The 18,951-nt window shown below is 44.7% G+C and overlaps 1 protein-coding gene across 1 annotated transcript in view; it reads left to right on the top strand.

Annotated features, from left to right (window-relative positions):
• Positions 1-18,951, top strand: part of SEC16B (SEC16 homolog B, endoplasmic reticulum export factor) — a 403,213-nt gene that overhangs the window by 75,345 nt on the left and 308,917 nt on the right. The window lies entirely within an intron of this gene.

The following is an 18,951-nucleotide window of genomic DNA, read 5'->3' as shown; positions in this document are numbered from 1 at the left end:
TGGAAAAATCTAAGCGCGAGAGAACCAATGCGAGCACCACCTGGATGAGAGCAGAGTGGGTCAGCAGATGAGCGATTTTTTTAATCTTTCTTAACTGAAAGAAGCAGGAGGAGATCACAGTTCCGACCTGGGTCTTCAGTGATAGATCGGCGCTGAGAGTGACCCCAAGACTTTTGGCTGACTGGGAGGGGGATGGAGGTGTACCCAGCGAGGATGGCCAAAAATGGGGCCCCCAGCTGAGTGCACTGTTGCTAGGGAGTACTAACTCAGTCTTTCCTGGGTTCAATTTAAGGTGGTTCCGATCCATCCAGCTCTGGATGTGCAGCATGGTCTTTTGAAATTCCTCGACAGAGTCCGGGGAGTTGAGGGGGAATACCAGCTGCAAATCGTCTGCGTAGTTGAATATAATGACCTTTCTATCTTTCAGGGAGTGCAGTAGGGGTTTGAGATAAAGATTAAAAAGGAGGGGAGACAGTGAGGAGCCCTGTGGGACACCGCAAGTGGTAGGGAGTGTGGGGGCTGTGAAATTCTCCAGCTTTACAGCCTGGGATCTGTCCGTCAGGAATGACTTAATCCAAGAGAGAGCCGCGCCGCTGAGGCCGGCTTGTTCGACATGGTGTAATAGTATGGTGTGGTCCACCGTGTCGAACGCGGCCGATAGATCAAGCAGCACGAGGGCCTGATGGATTCCGCTATCGGCATTGGTCCTTAGGGTGTTCTGCACGGCGAGGATCACCGCCTCAGTGGAGTGTGCCTGGCGGAATCCCGCTTGGTTGGGTTCCAAGTAATCAGATGTTTCGATAAAATTGGATAAGCAGCTGGTTACGTGAGTTTCCAGTAGCTTAGCACCATAAGGGAGAAGGGAGATGGGGCGGTAGTTAGAGAGGTTGGAGGGATCGGCACCTGGTTTCTTGATAAGAGGGACCAGGGTGGCATTTTTAAAGGAATCGGGTACTATTCCTCGTGATAGGGAGGTGTTCAGAATAGGGAGTATACCCTGGGGGAGTGCAGCATAGACTTCTTTTAGAATGTGCGGGGGGCAGGGATCGTTGGGTGAACCCGATTTTACTCGGTTCATTAGCTCCAGTAATTTGGGTGGTTCGATGGGGGGTATATCCTGAAGAGTGTTAGGGTTTCTACAGATATCCGAGTCGTCTGTTGCAGCATGGTTGGTTTGGATGCTGTTTTTTATGGTGTCAATTTTCTCCTTGAAGAAGTCGTTAAGCAGGTTACACATTGCCTGTGAGGCAGGTTGAGAGGGAGAGGTTCTGGCGTCATTGCATAGGTCGTTGACGACTCTGAAGATTTCTCGAGATTTGTTTTTGGCGTTAGAAATTTTATCAGAAAAGAAGGAGGCTTTGGCAGATAGGATAGAGTCATTGTAATTTTTGCGGGCTGTCTTGTATAGTGCTCTGTCTGTGGCGTGGTAGCCGTGTCTCCACTTCCTCTCCAGTTGACGGAGTTCTAATTTCTGCTTTTTTAGGTCGGCAGAAAACCATTTGTGGGCGTCCATACGACGGGCGCGGGAGAGCTTGGTAAGGGTAGCATGTTCATTGCATGCAGAGGAGAGCCATTCGGTATGTGCCTTGTCCATCAGATTGATGTCTGGGCCCTGGGTAGGGATGGAGTTGGTCAGGGTGGAGAGGAAATCTTGGAGATTTAGGGATCTCCATTTCCTGACTAACCCTCCCAGGGGTGCTTGGTTGTTGAGGTGACCCTGAATGGTGACAGAGAATTGCAGTAAGTGGTGGTCAGACCATATGCATGGTGAGGCCGTAGGACAAGAGGTGGAAATATTGCGAGACCAGATATGGTCTAAGATATGTCCTTTTTCATGGGTGGGGATCAAGACATGTTGGTGGAGGTTTAAATTGGAGAGGAGTTCGAAAAGTTCTGTGGCGTGAGGCCCAGCTTCCGGGTTGTTGTACCAATAATTGAAATCTCCTATGGCCATGACCTTGTCATAGTCAACGACTAGACCTGCTATTTGCTCAGACAGGGAAGCCGGGAAGGAGGGCATAGATGTAGGTGGCCCGTATATCAATGCTAGCACCATGGTGCCAGTCTCAGTATCGGATTTGATGACTAGGTTATCCGTATCTGGTAGGTCTAGGGAAGGTAAGATGGTAAACCTGAGGTCTTTATGAATGATAGCGGCAACACCTCCTCCGACTTTTCCTGATTTTCTATTTGCAGACAGGATGTAATAATCTGATGGTATGGCCGAGAGTATATCTGGCAGAGAGTCAGTAGTGAGCCATGTCTCAGTGACAAAAAGTATGTCAGGGCTGTCCGCTTTCAGGAGCAGGAATATATCTAGTTGGTGTTTGACCAGGGATCTGGTGTTAAGATAGAGACAGCGGAGGGTCCGGGAATTAGGTTTAGGGGGGGCTTACTGTTTTTAGGGTTTGAAGAAGAAATAGGGGCCGATTCCTGTAAGTGATAGTGAGAGAGAATGTTGCTTGCCTTGAGGCGGGCAAGAGTGGATGGGTCGAGGGATTGAAGAGCAGGGTTGTGAAGAGAGTGCAACTCTAGGGGGGAGTACCTAATAAATTCTTCATTATGCCTGGTCCCTGGGCCCGTCCAGGCGCGGACGGGCGCAGACGGGCTTGCCTTAGGCGCTCCCGCTGCGCTCGTCCGCTGCGCTTCCTGCCAAGGCACATGATGAGGCAAATGGAGGGGGCGTGGCCTCAAGGGGGCGTGGCTAGCGAGCACGCCTGCGATGGCGGCCGCTGGGTGAGAGCAAACAAACAATTACCGCAGCAGCGCTCAATCGGCTGCGTGGTAGGAGGGCGGTGAGATGAAATAGGTAAGCTTTTTAAAAGTTCTCAAATCAACAAGTTAAAAAGCAGTTTATACAATTTTCAATTTAGACAATTTAAAAATAGCGTACCTCCAGAACCCGGCTTTCCGCCTCAGGTCTGGGAATCTGGTTTCTGTCAGGGTCATAGAGATTGACAGCTTCAAAGCAGTGTAAGTTGAGCCATTTTTATGCTTCAACATAGAGATTAGAGTGTTATGGGCCAATTCACTGACATCATTTGGTGTTGAAAGACATTTTAATGTTTTAGGGCTCTTCATCTCCCAATCTTTCTCCATCTTCAATTAGAGTTGGATGTCCCATAAGTCCTTAAACAGTATTTTGCCACTTCCTGTAGATTTGTCCATCACCATTTCTACAGCTAAAGAAGGTGCAGCGGTGTAGCCTCTTGCAGCTCCAAGTTCTCTGCAGATGGCCAGCAATGGAAATTGCAATTTGGGTGCAAAATCAGGTATCCTGTGGATTGCCTCAAAATGCCTCTAAAGCGGATTAATCCTGCTAAGTTGGACTGGCTGATTCGGAAACGTCAGCCCCAAAGGTTTTCTCAAAGATTTCGGCAATAGTTACATATTTTCTTTATGGAAATATATTGTTTATAAACCTTTATTTATATTGTCTAAACATAGCCTTTTTTCATCAATGACCTCTCCACGATCTGATGATAGTACTCATTAGCAAGCTGGACCTTCATTTCAGCATCAAGAAATCAGCACAAGATTCAACACAATGTATCAATCACCTGGTGCAGGCCTGGACAAGGAAAGAGGAAAAGCATCTCCTTGGTAGGAAAGGTGTCTTTCTACCCACCAAAAATGTCTTTAAGTTCGTATGGCAGCATTCTTCAGTCAGACAAATGATGTATGTTATGACTTCTTATATTCCTTTAGTCTGGGATGCAAGGAAGCCTACAAAACCTCTACTGGAATACCTGGATAGGCAAAGGTACCAAAAGTTAAGGAATTAGGATGACTAAATTCAGTTGTCTTCCAAAGCCCTTATGTCGCTTCAGTGGTGGTGCCAGAAAAATAATCCTTTGACTGGAGTTCCTTTTTGCTTCCTTCCCAACTGTGGTGATGGATGCATCTATGGAAGTCGGGGGAGCACACATGGGCCAGACCAGTCTGATGGCCCAAAGATTCAGGTCCCTAGTGAAGAAGACTTACCACATCAACATATTTGGTATGAGGGATAGATACCTCTTCCTGTAACCAATCTTGGTGGCCTCAGTCCCTTGGTTCTCTGCACCGCATGCCTCTAAAGTAAGGAATCTAGGGGCTGTCATTTGGGCATCAAATCAACAAATTTACCTTGTCTTGCTTCTTTATGTTAAGAATGTTGAGGAAGGTGCTGCCCTTTATTCTGCTTGATCTGCAAAAATCAATTGTCGTACCTTTAGCCCTCTCTAGTAGGCTTGAATACCATAATGCCCTGTATTTGAGCATTAAACAGCGGTCGCTAAATAAGCTTCAGACTCTGCAGAATGCAGCTTGCTCACTCTTTAACGCCTTAGCTGCGGCTGTTATTTCGGCGCAGTGCTGGGCGTTCAAAAGAATGGGCGGGGCCGCGTCGGCCGCTGAACGTTCGCAGCACCAGCCAAGTAGTGCTCCGAACGTTCAGCGGCCGATGGCAGCAGCTATGAGGTTAAGAAAATACCAATATATAAGTCTGCATCGGCAGCCCTAGTGGAGTTTCTTTGGCTCCTAGTTAAAAAAAAGAGTTGCTTTTAAGGCTCTGTGACTAGCACACAAAGCATTGCATGGAACTGGACTAGTGTATCTCAAAAGAAAATTTAGGTGGTATTCTCCAAAAAGATTGCTGCGATCTGCCACCTCTAGTTCAGCAATTGTTCCAGAAAAATGTAGTTGCACTTATTAGAGCCACCTAAATGTGTTGTAAATGATGATGTGCTGGCAAACATCTCCCCATGTAGGAATAGGCCAGAAGCTAGTTTGTTTGCAACAGAATAAAGCATACAATACCTTCTTATGGCTCCAGGTTTTAGGAACTTGATTTGTGGGAAATGCCTTTTCAATTACTTTGTTAAAGGGATTTCACTACGTTTTTCCTCCGATCACTCTTCTTCCCAATGTGATCAATAAATTCAGACTCAGCAAGTCTTGACATGATTTTCATTGTTCCAGACTGATTGTGTTATTATGGATATCTGGGCCTTTTGCAGATGTCCTTTCTTCCATACCTCATCAGAAAATGGTAAGCTTTCCTCACAGAATGTCAGGTAGACTCGTCCTTCCTAGTCATCCGTCACTGATCCTGCCTGTCTGGCTCTTGAGTTTTTGCAGTATGGCACTTGAAGCTACAGGCGGTTATGTGATAATCCTGAAGGAAGCGGACCCCCGTTCCTCAAGATCATTGTATACCTTGGAAGAGATTCTGTTAATATTGTATCAGCAAGGAGGCAGATTGGAAAACCAGCCAGAAATAAATGGTACTAACTACCGTTGATGATTTATTTGTCTAAATCTAAGTGTGGCTTACAGTTTTCCTTTATGAAAGTTCACTTACGTGCTATCATTGTTTTTTTTGTAAAACATTCTTATTGGCATGTTTTCCTTTATAACATACAGCATATCTTTCATGGTCGATGATATCGACAAGCAAATTGATCCCGCATGGGGACCATTTAATGCAACCCCCCATCATAGGGGTTGAAGACGATTATGCCAGTATCGTTCAGTTCAGTAAGTGACAATGTCCCTCACGAGTCTATCTAGGGGCGTGTGATGTAAAGTCTCCCCATACGCGAGCTCATGGGGGATTTGGAACTTCTGCTGTATATAAACCATAAATGAACTTGGGATAATAAAACACATTAACTGGGATGCACTGTGTCATATGCTGGATTTACACATGCAGGCACGTCTGAGAGCTGCACTATTGCGGGATATCTTGATGGACTTGCGCCGAGTCTGGCCGGGAAAGGGGAGGGGGTCAGCACCAGGGGCCAGCGGGGATGTGGCGGCGAGTCGATGACTTCTATTCAGACAGGCCCAGCAGGTACTTGAGCCCATTGCGTTCCCCCGATCACCCCCTGGGGCTGAAGAGGGCCTGGGGGAACCACCTCCCACCGTGCTGCATCCATTTCATGCGTAAAGGAGTGAAGTAGCATGGCCCAGGGCATCTAAATTGGGTGTTTGCGAATTCCTCTGGCTTCCTCCTCACGCAGTATGCCTTCCTCCGCTGCACCCCATTTCTTGACTGCACCCACAGACGCCGCCAGAGGGGGACCGGCAGGTGCCTTCCAGTGCATTGTTATGCATCGCTTGGCCAGAAGGAGTACTAGGGAGGCAAAGCGCATCTCGACTTTCATGTGCTTGCGCCGCCTACCGATACCAAGGGCACTAGCTTCCCACGTATTTAGATCCCGGAGGCCCGTGACTGTTCCAAGAGTAGTATGGACGGTGCACCAGTAGCTATGGAGGGACGGACAGTCCCACAGCATGTGGAAGAAGGAGGCCGCGAGTTCCCGACATCTTGGGCATACGAAGGCGCCATCAGGGAAGTACTTCTGAAGCTTTGCAGGAGTGAGATATGCCCGATGAAGGATATGTAATTGTATGGTTTTGAAGCGGTAGTTGCGGGAGACTTTCTTGGTGTACGCTAGTGCTTTGACCCATTCCCTATCATGTAGAGGCCTGCAAAAGTTGTCTTCCCATTGTTCCCTGAGGGACGCAAGTGAGGGTTGCAGAAGGGTACGTATAGCTTTATATATCCAAGTAACTAGGTGCCTCCCCGGGCCCGTCTGTAGGATCGCGTGAAGGACAGGGTGTGTCAGGGGTTCATCCTCTAGCGTGTACCAATGTTTGCGACAGTCATTTAACAGTTTCCTATGTAGCAAGAATTGCCCCCTTGGAAGCTCAAAGTCTGTCACGATCGTCTCAAACATCTGCAGTTGTCCGTCAAAATAGAGGGCACCAACCTCTGTCAGGGTGTGCTCCGTCCATATGCGCAGCATGTTCTCCATTCTACATGCTATCATTGTTTATTGTAAGTCTCTTACCCATTTTTTTATTTTTAGTTTAATAAAGCTGCATACCACATTTTGAATTCTAAAGATAAATTCTGATGCTTGATTCCGGTCTGGGAAAGACATGGCTTGGTAGTTCGGACTGGACTGTTCCCATGAGGCACAGGGTCAGAGCTGATTTGCATATAGCCAGTGTCTAACCCAGGGTGGTGTGGAGTGCAAAAAAATGATGGATTTAGGCCCAGATCCTTGTACTGGGGTGAATGTATGACATTGTTCTACATTCTGTCCATCAACTGTGTTTTTTGCAATTTTCACCCCGAGTGGGCTGGGTATGCTCAGACGTGAGTCCCAGGCACTCCACACCACTGGAGTCAAGCTATCCAGGCTGATGAAGGCTGATAGCCAGAAACCGGTCCTTGGATGCTTGATTCCGGTCTGGGAAAGACATGGCTTGGTAGTTCGGACTGGACTGTTCCCATGAGGCACAGGGTCAGAGCTGATTTGCATATAGCCAGTGTCTACCCCAGGGTGGTGTGGAGTGCAAAAAAATGATGGATTTAGGCCCAGATCCTTGTACTGGGGTGAATGTATGACATTGTTCTACATTCTGTCCATCAACTGTGTTTTTTGCAATTTTCACCCCGAGTGGGCTGGGTATGCTCAGACGTGAGTCCCAGGCACTCCACACCACTGGAGTCAAGCTATCCAGGCTGATGAAGGCTGATAGCCAGAAACCGGTCCTTGGATGCTTGATTCCGGTCTGGGAAAGACATGGCTTGGTAGTTCGGACTGGACTGTTCCCATAAGGCACAGGGTCAGAGCTGATTTGCATATAGCCAGTGTCTAACCCAGGGTGGTGTGGAGTGCAAACAAATGATGGATTTAGGCCCAGATCCTTGTACTGGGGTGAATGTATGACATTGTTCTACATTCTGTCCATCAACTGTGTTTTTTGCAATTTTCACCCCGAGTGGGCTGGGTATGCTCAGACGTGAGTCCCAGGCACTCCACACCACTGGAGTCAAGCTATCCAGGCTGATGAAGGCTGATAGCCAGAAACCGGTCCTTAGATGCTTGATTCCGGTCTGGGAAAGACATGGCTTGGTAGTTCGGACTGGACTGTTCCCATGAGGCACAGGGTCAGAGCTGATTTTCATATAGCCAGTGTCTAACCCGGGGTGGTGTGGAGTGCAAAAAAATGATGGATTTAGGCCCAGATCCTTGTACTGGGGTGAATGTATGACATTGTTCTACATTCTGTCCATCAACTGTGTTTTTTGCAATTTTCACCCCGAGTGGGCTGGGTATGCTCAGACGTGAGTCCCAGGCACTCCACACAACTGGAGTCAAGCTATCCAGGCTGATGAAGGCTGATAGCCAGAAACCGGTCCTTGGATGCTTGATTCCGGTCTGGGAAAGACATGGCTTGGTAGTTCGGACTGGACTGTTCCCATGAGGCACAGGGTCAGAGCTGATTTGCATATAGCCAGTGTCTACCCCAGGGTGGTGTGGAGTGCAAAAAAATGATGGATTTAGGCCCAGATCCTTGTACTGGGGTGAATGTATGACATTGTTCTACATTCTGTCCATCAACTGTGTTTTTTGCAATTTTCACCCCGAGTGGGCTGGGTATGCTCAGACGTGAGTCCCAGGCACTCCACACCACTGGAGTCAAGCTATCCAGGCTGATGAAGGCTGATAGCCAGAAACCGGTCCTTGGATGCTTGATTCCGGTCTGGGAAAGACATGGCTTGGTAGTTCGGACTGGACTGTTCCCATAAGGCACAGGGTCAGAGCTGATTTGCATATAGCCAGTGTCTAACCCAGGGTGGTGTGGAGTGCAAACAAATGATGGATTTAGGCCCAGATCCTTGTACTGGGGTGAATGTATGACATTGTTCTACATTCTGTCCATCAACTGTGTTTTTTGCAATTTTCACCCCGAGTGGGCTGGGTATGCTCAGACGTGAGTCCCAGGCACTCCACACCACTGGAGTCAAGCTATCCAGGCTGATGAAGGCTGATAGCCAGAAACCGGTCCTTGGATGCTTGATTCCGGTCTGGGAAAGACATGGCTTGGTAGTTCGGACTGGACTGTTCCCATGAGGCACAGGGTCAGAGCTGATTTGCATATAGCCAGTGTCTAACCCAGGGTGGTGTGGAGTGCAAAAAAATGATGGATTTAGGCCCAGATCCTTGTACTGGGGTGAATGTATGACATTGTTCTACATTCTGTCCATCAACTGTGTGTTTTGCAATTTTCACCCCGAGTGGGCTGGGTATGCTCAGACGTGAGTCCCAGGCACTCCACACCACTGGAGTCAAGCTATCCAGGCTGATGAAGGCTTATAGCCAGAAACCGGTCCTTGGATGCTTGATTCCGGTCTGGGAAAGACATGGCTTGGTAGTTCGGACTGGACTGTTCCCATGAGGCACAGAGTCAGAGCTGATTTGCATATAGCCAGTGTCTAACCCAGGGTGGTGTGGAGTGCAAAAAAATGATGGATTTAGGCCCAGATCCTTGTACTGGGGTGAATGTATGACATTGTTCTACATTCTGTCCATCAACTGTGTTTTTTGCAATTTTCACCCCGAGTGGGCTGGGTATGCTCAGACGTGAGTCCCAGGCACTCCACACCACTGGAGTCAAGCTATCCAGGCTGATGAAGGCTGATAGCCAGAAACCGGTCCTTGGATGCTTGATTCCGGTCTGGGAAAGACATGGCTTGGTAGTTCGGACTGGACTGTTCCCATGAGGCACAGGGTCAGAGCTGATTTGCATGTAGCCAGTGTCTAACCCAGGGTGGTGTGGAGTGCAAAAAAATGATGGATTTAGGCCCAGATCCTTGTACTGGGGTGAATGTATGACATTGTTCTACATTCTGTCCATCAACTGTGTTTTTTGCAATTTTCACCCCGAGTGGGCTGGGTATGCTCAGACGTGAGTCCCAGGCACTCCACACCACTGGAGTCAAGCTATCCAGGCTGATGAAGGCTGATAGCCAGAAACCGGTCCTTGGATGCTTGATTCCGGTCTGGGAAAGACATGGCTTGGTAGTTCGGACTGGACTGTTCCCATGAGGCACAGGGTCAGAGCTGATTTGCATATAGCCAGTGTCTAACCCAGGGTGGTGTGGAGTGCAAAAAAATGATGGATTTAGGCCCAGATCCTTGTACTGGGGTGAATGTATGACATTGTTCTACATTCTGTCCATCAACTGTGTTTTTTGCAATTTTCACCCCGAGTGGGCTGGGTATGTTCAGACGTGAGTCCCAGGCACTCCACACCACTGGAGTCAAGCTATCCAGGCTGATGAAGGCTGATAGCCAGAAACCGGTCCTTGGATGCTTGATTCCGGTCTGGGAAAGACATGGCTTGGTAGTTCGGACTGGACTGTTCCCATGAGGCACAGGGTCAGAGCTGATTTGCATATAGCCAGTGTCTAACCCAGGGTGGTGTGGAGTGCAAAAAAATGATGGATTTAGGCCCAGATCCTTGTACTTGGGTGAATGTATGACATTGTTCTACATTCTGTCCATCAACTGTGTTTTTTGCAATTTTCACCCCGAGTGGGCTGGGTATGCTCAGACGTGAGTCCCAGGCACTCCACACCACTGGAGTCAAGCTATCCAGGCTGATGAAGGCTGATAGCCAGAAACCGGTCCTTGGATGCTTGATTCCGGTCTGGGAAAGACATGGCTTGGTAGTTCGGACTGGACTGTTCCCATGAGGCACAGGGTCAGAGCTGATTTGCATATAGCCAGTGTCTAACCCAGGGTGGTGTGGAGTGCAAAAAAAATGATGGATTTAGGCCCAGATCCTTGTACTGGGGTGAATGTATGACATTGTTCTACATTCTGTCCATCAACTGTGTTTTTTGCAATTTTCACCCCGAGTGGGCTGGGTATGCTCAGACGTGAGTCCCAGGCACTCCACACCACTGGAGTCAAGCTATCCAGGCTGATGAAGGCTGATAGCCAGAAACCGGTCCTTGGATGCTTGATTCCGGTCTGGGAAAGACATGGCTTGGTAGTTCGGACTGGACTGTTCCCATGAGGCACAGTGTCAGAGCTGATTTGCATATAGCCAGTGTCTAACCCAGGGTGGTGTGGAGTGCAAAAAAAAATGATGGATTTAGGCCCAGATCCTTGTACTGGGGTGAATGTATGACATTGTTCTACATTCTGTCCATCAACTGTGTTTTTTGCAATTTTCACCCCGAGTGGGCTGGGTATGCTCAGACGTGAGTCCCAGGCACTCCACACCACTGGAGTCAAGCTATCCAGGCTGATGAAGGCTGATAGCCAGAAACCGGTCCTTGGATGCTTGATTCCGGTCTGGGAAAGACATGGCTTGGTAGTTCGGACTGGACTGTTCCCATGAGGCACAGGGTCAGAGCTGATTTGCATATAGCCAGTGTCTAACCCAGGGTGGTGTGGAGTGCAAAGAAATGATGGATTTAGGCCCAGATCCTTGTACTGGGGTGAATGTATGACATTGTTCTACATTCTGTCCATCAACTGTGTTTTTTGCAATTTTCACCCCGAGTGGGCTGGGTATGCTCAGACGTGAGTCCCAGGCACTCCACACCACTGGAGTCAAGCTATCCAGGCTGATGAAGGCTGATAGCCAGAAACCGGTCCTTGGATGCTTGATTCCGGTCTGGGAAAGACATGGCTTGGTAGTTCGGACTGGACTGTTCCCATGAGGCACAGGGTCAGAGCTGATTTGCATATAGCCAGTGTCTAACCCAGGGTGGTGTGGAGTGCAAAAAAATGATGGATTTAGGCCCAGATCCTTGTACTGGGGTGAATGTATGACATTGTTCTACATTCTGTCCATCAACTGTGTTTTTTGCAATTTTCACCCCGAGTGGGCTGGGTATGCTCAGACGTGAGTCCCAGGCACTCCACACCACTGGAGTCAAGCTATCCAGGCTGATGAAGGCTGATAGCCAGAAACCGGTCCTTGGATGCTTGATTCCGGTCTGGGAAAGACATGGCTTGGTAGTTCGGACTGGACTGTTCCCATGAGGCACAGTGTCAGAGCTGATTTGCATATAGCCAGTGTCTAACCCAGGGTGGTGTGGAGTGCAAAAAAAATGATGGATTTAGGCCCAGATCCTTGTACTGGGGTGAATGTATGACATTGTTCTACATTCTGTCCATCAACTGTGTTTTTTGCAATTTTCACCCCGAGTGGGCTGGGTATGCTCAGACGTGAGTCCCAGGCACTCCACACCACTGGAGTCAAGCTATCCAGGCTGATGAAGGCTGATAGCCAGAAACCGGTCCTTGGATGCTTGATTCCGGTCTGGGAAAGACATGGCTTGGTAGTTCGGACTGGACTGTTCCCATGAGGCACAGGGTCAGAGCTGATTTGCATATAGCCAGTGTCTAACCCAGGGTGGTGTGGAGTGCAAAGAAATGATGGATTTAGGCCCAGATCCTTGTACTGGGGTGAATGTATGACATTGTTCTACATTCTGTCCATCAACTGTGTTTTTTGCAATTTTCACCCCGAGTGGGCTGGGTATGCTCAGACGTGAGTCCCAGGCACTCCACACCACTGGAGTCAAGCTATCCAGGCTGATGAAGGCTGATAGCCAGAAACCGGTCCTTGGATGCTTGATTCCGGTCTGGGAAAGACATGGCTTGGTAGTTCGGACTGGACTGTTCCCATGAGGCACAGGGTCAGAGCTGATTTGCATATAGCCAGTGTCTAACCCAGGGTGGTGTGGAGTGCAAAAAAATGATGGATTTAGGCCCAGATCCTTGTACTGGGGTGAATGTATGACATTGTTCTACATTCTGTCCATCAACTGTGTTTTTTGCAATTCTCAGGTGAGCAAGAGCCTCGATTATTATGTTGATGGGCAGGAGTTGGGATCCTATTGCTATAGTACAGCCATGATCCAATATTCTTTAATTGCGTCCCCCATTTTTGAATACATCTGGGAAAGGTAGTCTTAAACAGTTCGGAGTTCATGCCTTTTCTGAACTGCACGGGGATTTACTATTCCCTCTGAGTGAAATTCAGTGTATTCCACCGCTTGGAGCTCTATACTCCCAGCAACCTCGAACTATTTTTCATTCTTTTGCTTTGAATAATTGTTTAGTATTGGGGTTTGGTGTTAATGAACGCAGTTTTCTTTTTGGGGACCAGTATGGCCAAATGTTTGGAGATATCTTGGTCCATTGGCCCAGTAGGTCTTGCGGACTGGAGGAGGATTTTGATTTTGATGCTTTTGTCTACAGCGAGCCAGTATTGGGCTTTCAAGGCAGGTATGATTTGTTTATATTATTGCAAATTCAGGCATTTATGCATGACACCAGGCATAGTCTTCATTTTTCTAATTATTAAGTTTTTTTTGGAAAAGTTTAAGGAATCTGTCTCCTGCTTAGGAACTTACTGTTATGCTTTCTAAAATGAAAACCTACCCTTTTCAGAGAATGTACAATGGTGATTTGCAACTTGTTTCTGAAGGGTCAAGAATGAGTGAGATTCAGGCTCTAAGTACAAAGGAACCATGGATGATTTCCATCAAAATAAAGTCTCTTTAAAATTAATCCTTCTTTTCTACACAAAGTTATTTCTGATTTCCACATTAATCACTCCTCTTTGTTGCCTACCTTTGCCTCGTACCTCTCCAGTGGAAAGCTCTTTACACTCCATTAATGTTAAGAACGTTTTCAGTTACTGTTTAGATATGACAGAAGACATTTGTAAAGGCAAACAGCTCTTTTTAACCTATGGAGCTGTTCAAATCGGCCTTACCTCTTGTAAATAGACTATATCCAAATGGTTAACCTCATGTATTTGTTAATTGTTATGCTAACACTAATAGACTTTTACCTTGTACGTCAAAGGCCCCATTCCTGATTTGTAACACTGTCATGTGGAGGTGACTCCATACCTTTTATAAGCATTATTGTTTGGCCTTGGACTCCAAGACAGATACATTGGCGAGTCAGCATTGCTTCATAATTTATTTCCTTAAGGCATTACACCGTATCTAAACCATGCTTTTAAGATTGAGATAGCTTGGCTTGCTACTCTAGTGTGCCTTTTATGAAAATCAGAGAAAATTTCAAAGTGAAAAGTCATGTAGATGTAATTCTTCTTCTTGACCATTGGTATTATCTCTGATTTCATAAAATCAACACCCACCTCTCTGCATTCAGGGCCTCAGTTTCAAACCTGGGTATTATTGTTTTAATGTGCTTCAAAAAAGAGCTGCCTAACTAACTTCTGGGCATGATGGACAGGTCAGACTTTCAGAGTTCTTGAAGTAGAAAGGTCTGCTTCCTCCTTTTATTTCACTCTAAATGTCATTTTAGCACTGGTGTTTTCAGACAGCTGTATGGTTGCGTATGTAATTTGGCTTATTGGTGATATGAACATTTGTGTTCCCGAGTTCCTGTACTGTACATGCCCATAAAGTTATACTTCTTCAGTGAATATACCAATGGTGAAGAACTAAAAGTACAATTAAGTAACCTTTACTTTTAAGGAATTGGGGATGGAGTCCCACACTGGCCTAACTTGAGCGAGGAAGGTAGCTCTGGAGCAAGACGACCTCACTTGTGGTCAAATACCGGTGAAATTGATTGAGTTACCAGAATGTAAAGGATGAGATAACTCGTCCAGTGAATGTAACCCTGGCAGGAAACTGTCAGGTGTGTCAGCTAAAATGAAATTACATATGAGTCCCAGCACAAGAGATGTGGGATAAATAAGTACGCCCCGAAGAAACAGAGGCCACACAGCCACATCACCGGACAACTGAGAGACCTGCACTGGCTCCCCGTCAGCAAGAGAATCACGTTCCGACTCCTCACCCACGCACACAAAGCTCTCCTCAACCAAGGCCCCAGATACCTCAACGACCGCCTGACCTTCTACACTTCCACCCGCCAGCTACGATCGACCAGCCACGCCCTCGCCGCCGTTCCCCGCATCCGAAGAGCCACAACGGGAGGAAGATCCTTCTTCTACCTGGCTGCCAAGACTTGGAACTCCCTCCCCATCCACCTCCGCCTGACCCAGGACCACCTCTCCTTCAGGAAGCAACTCAAGACCTGGCTGTTCGAGCAGTAGCAGACTCCCCTCCCTCTAGCGCCTTGAGACCTTCCTGGTGAGTAGCGCGCTATACAAATGCTTGATTGATTGATTGATTGAGAGGCGGGTAAAGTGGTATGCGAATGAGCAGAGGCAATGCTGAAAGTACTAGAATATAGTGGAGAGAGTGAAATGACGCGTGGGGTGTTTTAGAATGAAACCCTGTACAATCAGAAGTAAATACAGCAAAGGCAGTAGAGAGGTTGGTTTAAGTTGAAAGTCCTTGTTTAAATGGGCAGAAGCCAGAGCAAAACAGAAGTTTGTGGTTGTACCTTACAGTTGAAAATAAAAATTGACATCGAGTAGTTGTTCTTGAATATAACAATCCCTGTTTGTGTAAGTTTTTGGTGTGTCTGTAGTATGATGCTGTATAGTCTGATGGAAAGTGTATACAAATGTAAGCCATCTTACATATTAGGACATATTAAAAATCATGTACATAAAATTATTAAGAGACACTTAAAACAGCATAATGTCCTCTTTGCTTAATTGTTCACTTTGACATCTGAGCATAATGGTATAACAGGCAGGCAAAACATGTCCAAATAAATACACATATTTTAAGGAACAGAATTAATGCTGCTCTCTGTTGGTCCCTTAAACTAATTCAATTGTACGTACATCAAAAATCAACTCACTAAAGACACATCAAATTTAAGATAATGGGTACCTATAATAGCATCTTTACAAACATATAGGGCCTGATTTAGATCTTGGCGGAATGATTACTCCCGTCCGCCAAAACATAAATCCAATAGGATGTAATGGAATGAATATTTTGGCAAACAAGATAGCTGTCACCATTGTGACGGAGGAACCCGTCTGCCTAGATCTAAATCATGCCCATAGTCTTTAATATCACATTTTTAGTGATTGAAGGAAGGCTATACCTACTTGCAGTTTACAACTAGTCTCATCACCTGCTCTACTGATCTGGTCATGGGTAGCATAGGCATTCAACACTATGGATTTGCTGTTGTAATCAGATTACACCTAACCACAAGTACGTGTTTAATTTAAGTTGAACGTTATAGGCATTCATTCACTGGAATCCTGCACATTTTATGTTGTGTTGAAGTTTTTAAAGTTCCATTAGTTGATGTTTTGGGCTACTGTTGTAGATATCCACTACCATCACCTTTATGTGAATTTAAATTCTTAAGAGTAAGAAATAATTATGTACAACTAACTACCCTTTGAAAGCTAGCCTTACAAAATGGTGTTCTACAATGCATAATGTCTTGATTGTTTTGAGAATACATCTGCTGTCTTTAGTGAGTGACTTCCTTATTGATGGATGTACATTGAATTAATTCTATGAGAACTCTTTTCTAAGTTGGATGTATATGCTATTTAATAAAAAAAGAATGATTTACGAACAAGAATTGTAAAGTATAGACTTGAGAAGAATGTATTAGTTGGGTGAAAAGTGCAAATAATAAGTGAACCCGGTATCACTGAACCATGTTTATTCATGATTATCCCTTTACTGAAAATATTACCATCAAACATGTGACGGCAGCTTTTTTATACTTCTTATTCAAAAGCAGCAATCAATGCCATCTATCTCCAACGCCATACAATGCAATTTGCAATGTAAGCCAGTTTCAGAACTGATTCAAAGATCAGTGCTCAATCTTGAAGATCCTTTGATGATATTTCCAAACTACCTAAAGATGGTTTTGATTTGACCAATGAAACACAGACTCATTTTGTAAAAGTGGTGGTTTACTAATGCTCTCAGTGTTCTGGAAAATGACTGGGTTCCCAGAGCTCATTCCGTGATATTTACAAAGGTGAACCAAAGGTTGGTTTGGGCGTTTATGAAGATGATATTTAAGCAGAACGACTGGTCCATTTAGAAAACCTTTGTTTCAGAATAATTTAATATTCAATTGATAAACTGATAATATGTAGCTCAACATGCATCTGAATTTGGCCCTTTGTCTTATTTCATCCCCATTGTGTTTTTTCTTGTTTTTTTACTTTTCTTTTCAGTTGTTTTTCTGTCTGCCTCATGATTTTCTACCAAAGCCTTGTGCAGCAAACCCCTTTCTCTTTTTTAAAAACCTTGCTCTCCAGATGTTCTTCATTTCTTAATATAAGTTGTTCTATTGTCTATTGAAAGTGTAGACTGTCCAGACGTGGGCTTCTCTATGGTATTGTGCAAATTTATGGTGTTTTCTCTGGCTTATCTTGTCTGGCAATTTTCAGTTTGTGGGTGCATCATCTGATAAAAATCATTAATCATTGTTTGTGCTTATTTCGAATCAATACCTACTTTACCACTTTAGTTTTCTTCAACCTAATGCAGTATTGAATTTCACCATATTTAAAAAATGTTCTGATAATTTTCCTGACAACTCCCATATCTCCCTTAATCAGACGCACATTGCTTCAAAATATATCAGCTTAGTAGCAGGCAGTAATCTGAAGTTGATATGTTTTAAAATGTGTTGGTTTTCTTCAGGGTTCATTGAAAATGTATGTAAAATACTTTTGCATATTCATATAAAAAGTATCTATTGTACTAAGATAAAAACAACATATCACACTTGCCAAAAAGTGTATGTTTAATCCCTAAAGTATGTAATATTCAACAATTAATATTATGTGCTGCCCAACCTATGTGATGAGTGAAACATGCATATATATATAAAAGCACTGAGTAGACAATCCCTACTCTGTGTTTTGCAGGAAAACAAATGTCAGAAATTTGGGCAGCAACAACAAAATGAGGCGAAATGAGGAAACAGTGTCCCTATAATCATATTTCGAGAGGAGAAATGAATGTCCTTGAGGCATCTGCCACTCTGAATTGGTCAGTGAGTAACTTTCGCTCAGGAACTATTTTCACTCATGATATTAGAGCCACAAATAAAACATTGTTTAATTTGAATTCTGCCTTCCGGTGTCCATTTATTAGGCAACAGAAAAGATTGAAATGGCAGTTTCAATTTGAATGACTTAAAATTAGGAGTGATCATTTCAACACATGGTAATGAACTTGACTTATTTGTTGTTGAGACTACTGTTTGTAGCAGTAATAAAAGTGTTCTCTGGCACATCCCATATCAAACTTGCATTTTCTCTGAGGTCCAATGATTTTTCATTGATGCAAATAATTATTTAATACTCACTTTAAATGAAACCTGGTGAAGTCCAAAGCATTTTACTATTATACTGAAACGTGCTTATGTAAAATACCTAACCAGTATTTACCACCTAGGATTTTGAAAAACATTCAGGGACAATATATGGAAGATTCTTTGGACAGCCCACAGTCTTAGTAGCTCTTTTTACACATTTGAATAATACTGTTCTTTGTATGTTGCCAAGTATAGCGATCACAAGGACGATCCAAGTATATTTTAGCTAATGTTTTTGTCATGTGGACCCTTAATTTACTCTCTAGAGCTATGAATACAGAAGAAGAGTATGTTTTTGGCATTTGTTTATACTTTAAAAGTATAAATTGCTTTAACTCTATATGAATGCATCTGTCTAGGCTTCAGGATACCAATGTGATTGTGAAAGACAGTATACCTTGGTTAGATGGCAGGTTTGGCCACCCATTCCTCTATTGATCTTTATTCATTTGTCTATATCTCAGTTTGTTGATCTTGAGTATAGAATAATTGTGCTGGTTGCCAAAGAAAAGTTATACTTACTCAAATTTTAAATCCAAACAATTATGTACCATACAAACAAATGTATTTTGCAAAAGCAGACGTTTTCTTAGACACGAACGTTTGCTGATGCAAATTAATAATACCCTTTTGTCTGTCCTCCCATAGTTACAGCTTTAAATAGACTTTGAGAGGTGCCCTAGTGGCTATGCTTAAGTAAAATATTTGTTTAAGTAAATTCTACACTAAAGTAAAATCATGTTTTTTTTGCATAGTGTATGCAGTAGTCATAGTCAAATTCTTTATTCGATCAATTAAAAGTGATTATAAAAGCACACAATTATAAAAACCTGTTTTCAATATTCGTTATCAGTTTAGACATTAAAATGAT

The sequence above is a fragment of the Lissotriton helveticus genome, chromosome 1_1 (assembly GCF_964261635.1).
Source record: "Lissotriton helveticus chromosome 1_1, aLisHel1.1, whole genome shotgun sequence".
In the NCBI taxonomy this organism is placed as follows: Eukaryota; Metazoa; Chordata; class Amphibia; order Caudata; family Salamandridae; genus Lissotriton; species Lissotriton helveticus.
The sequence above is the reverse complement of the archived record's forward strand: the minus strand, read 5'-3'. Positions and strand labels throughout refer to the sequence as shown.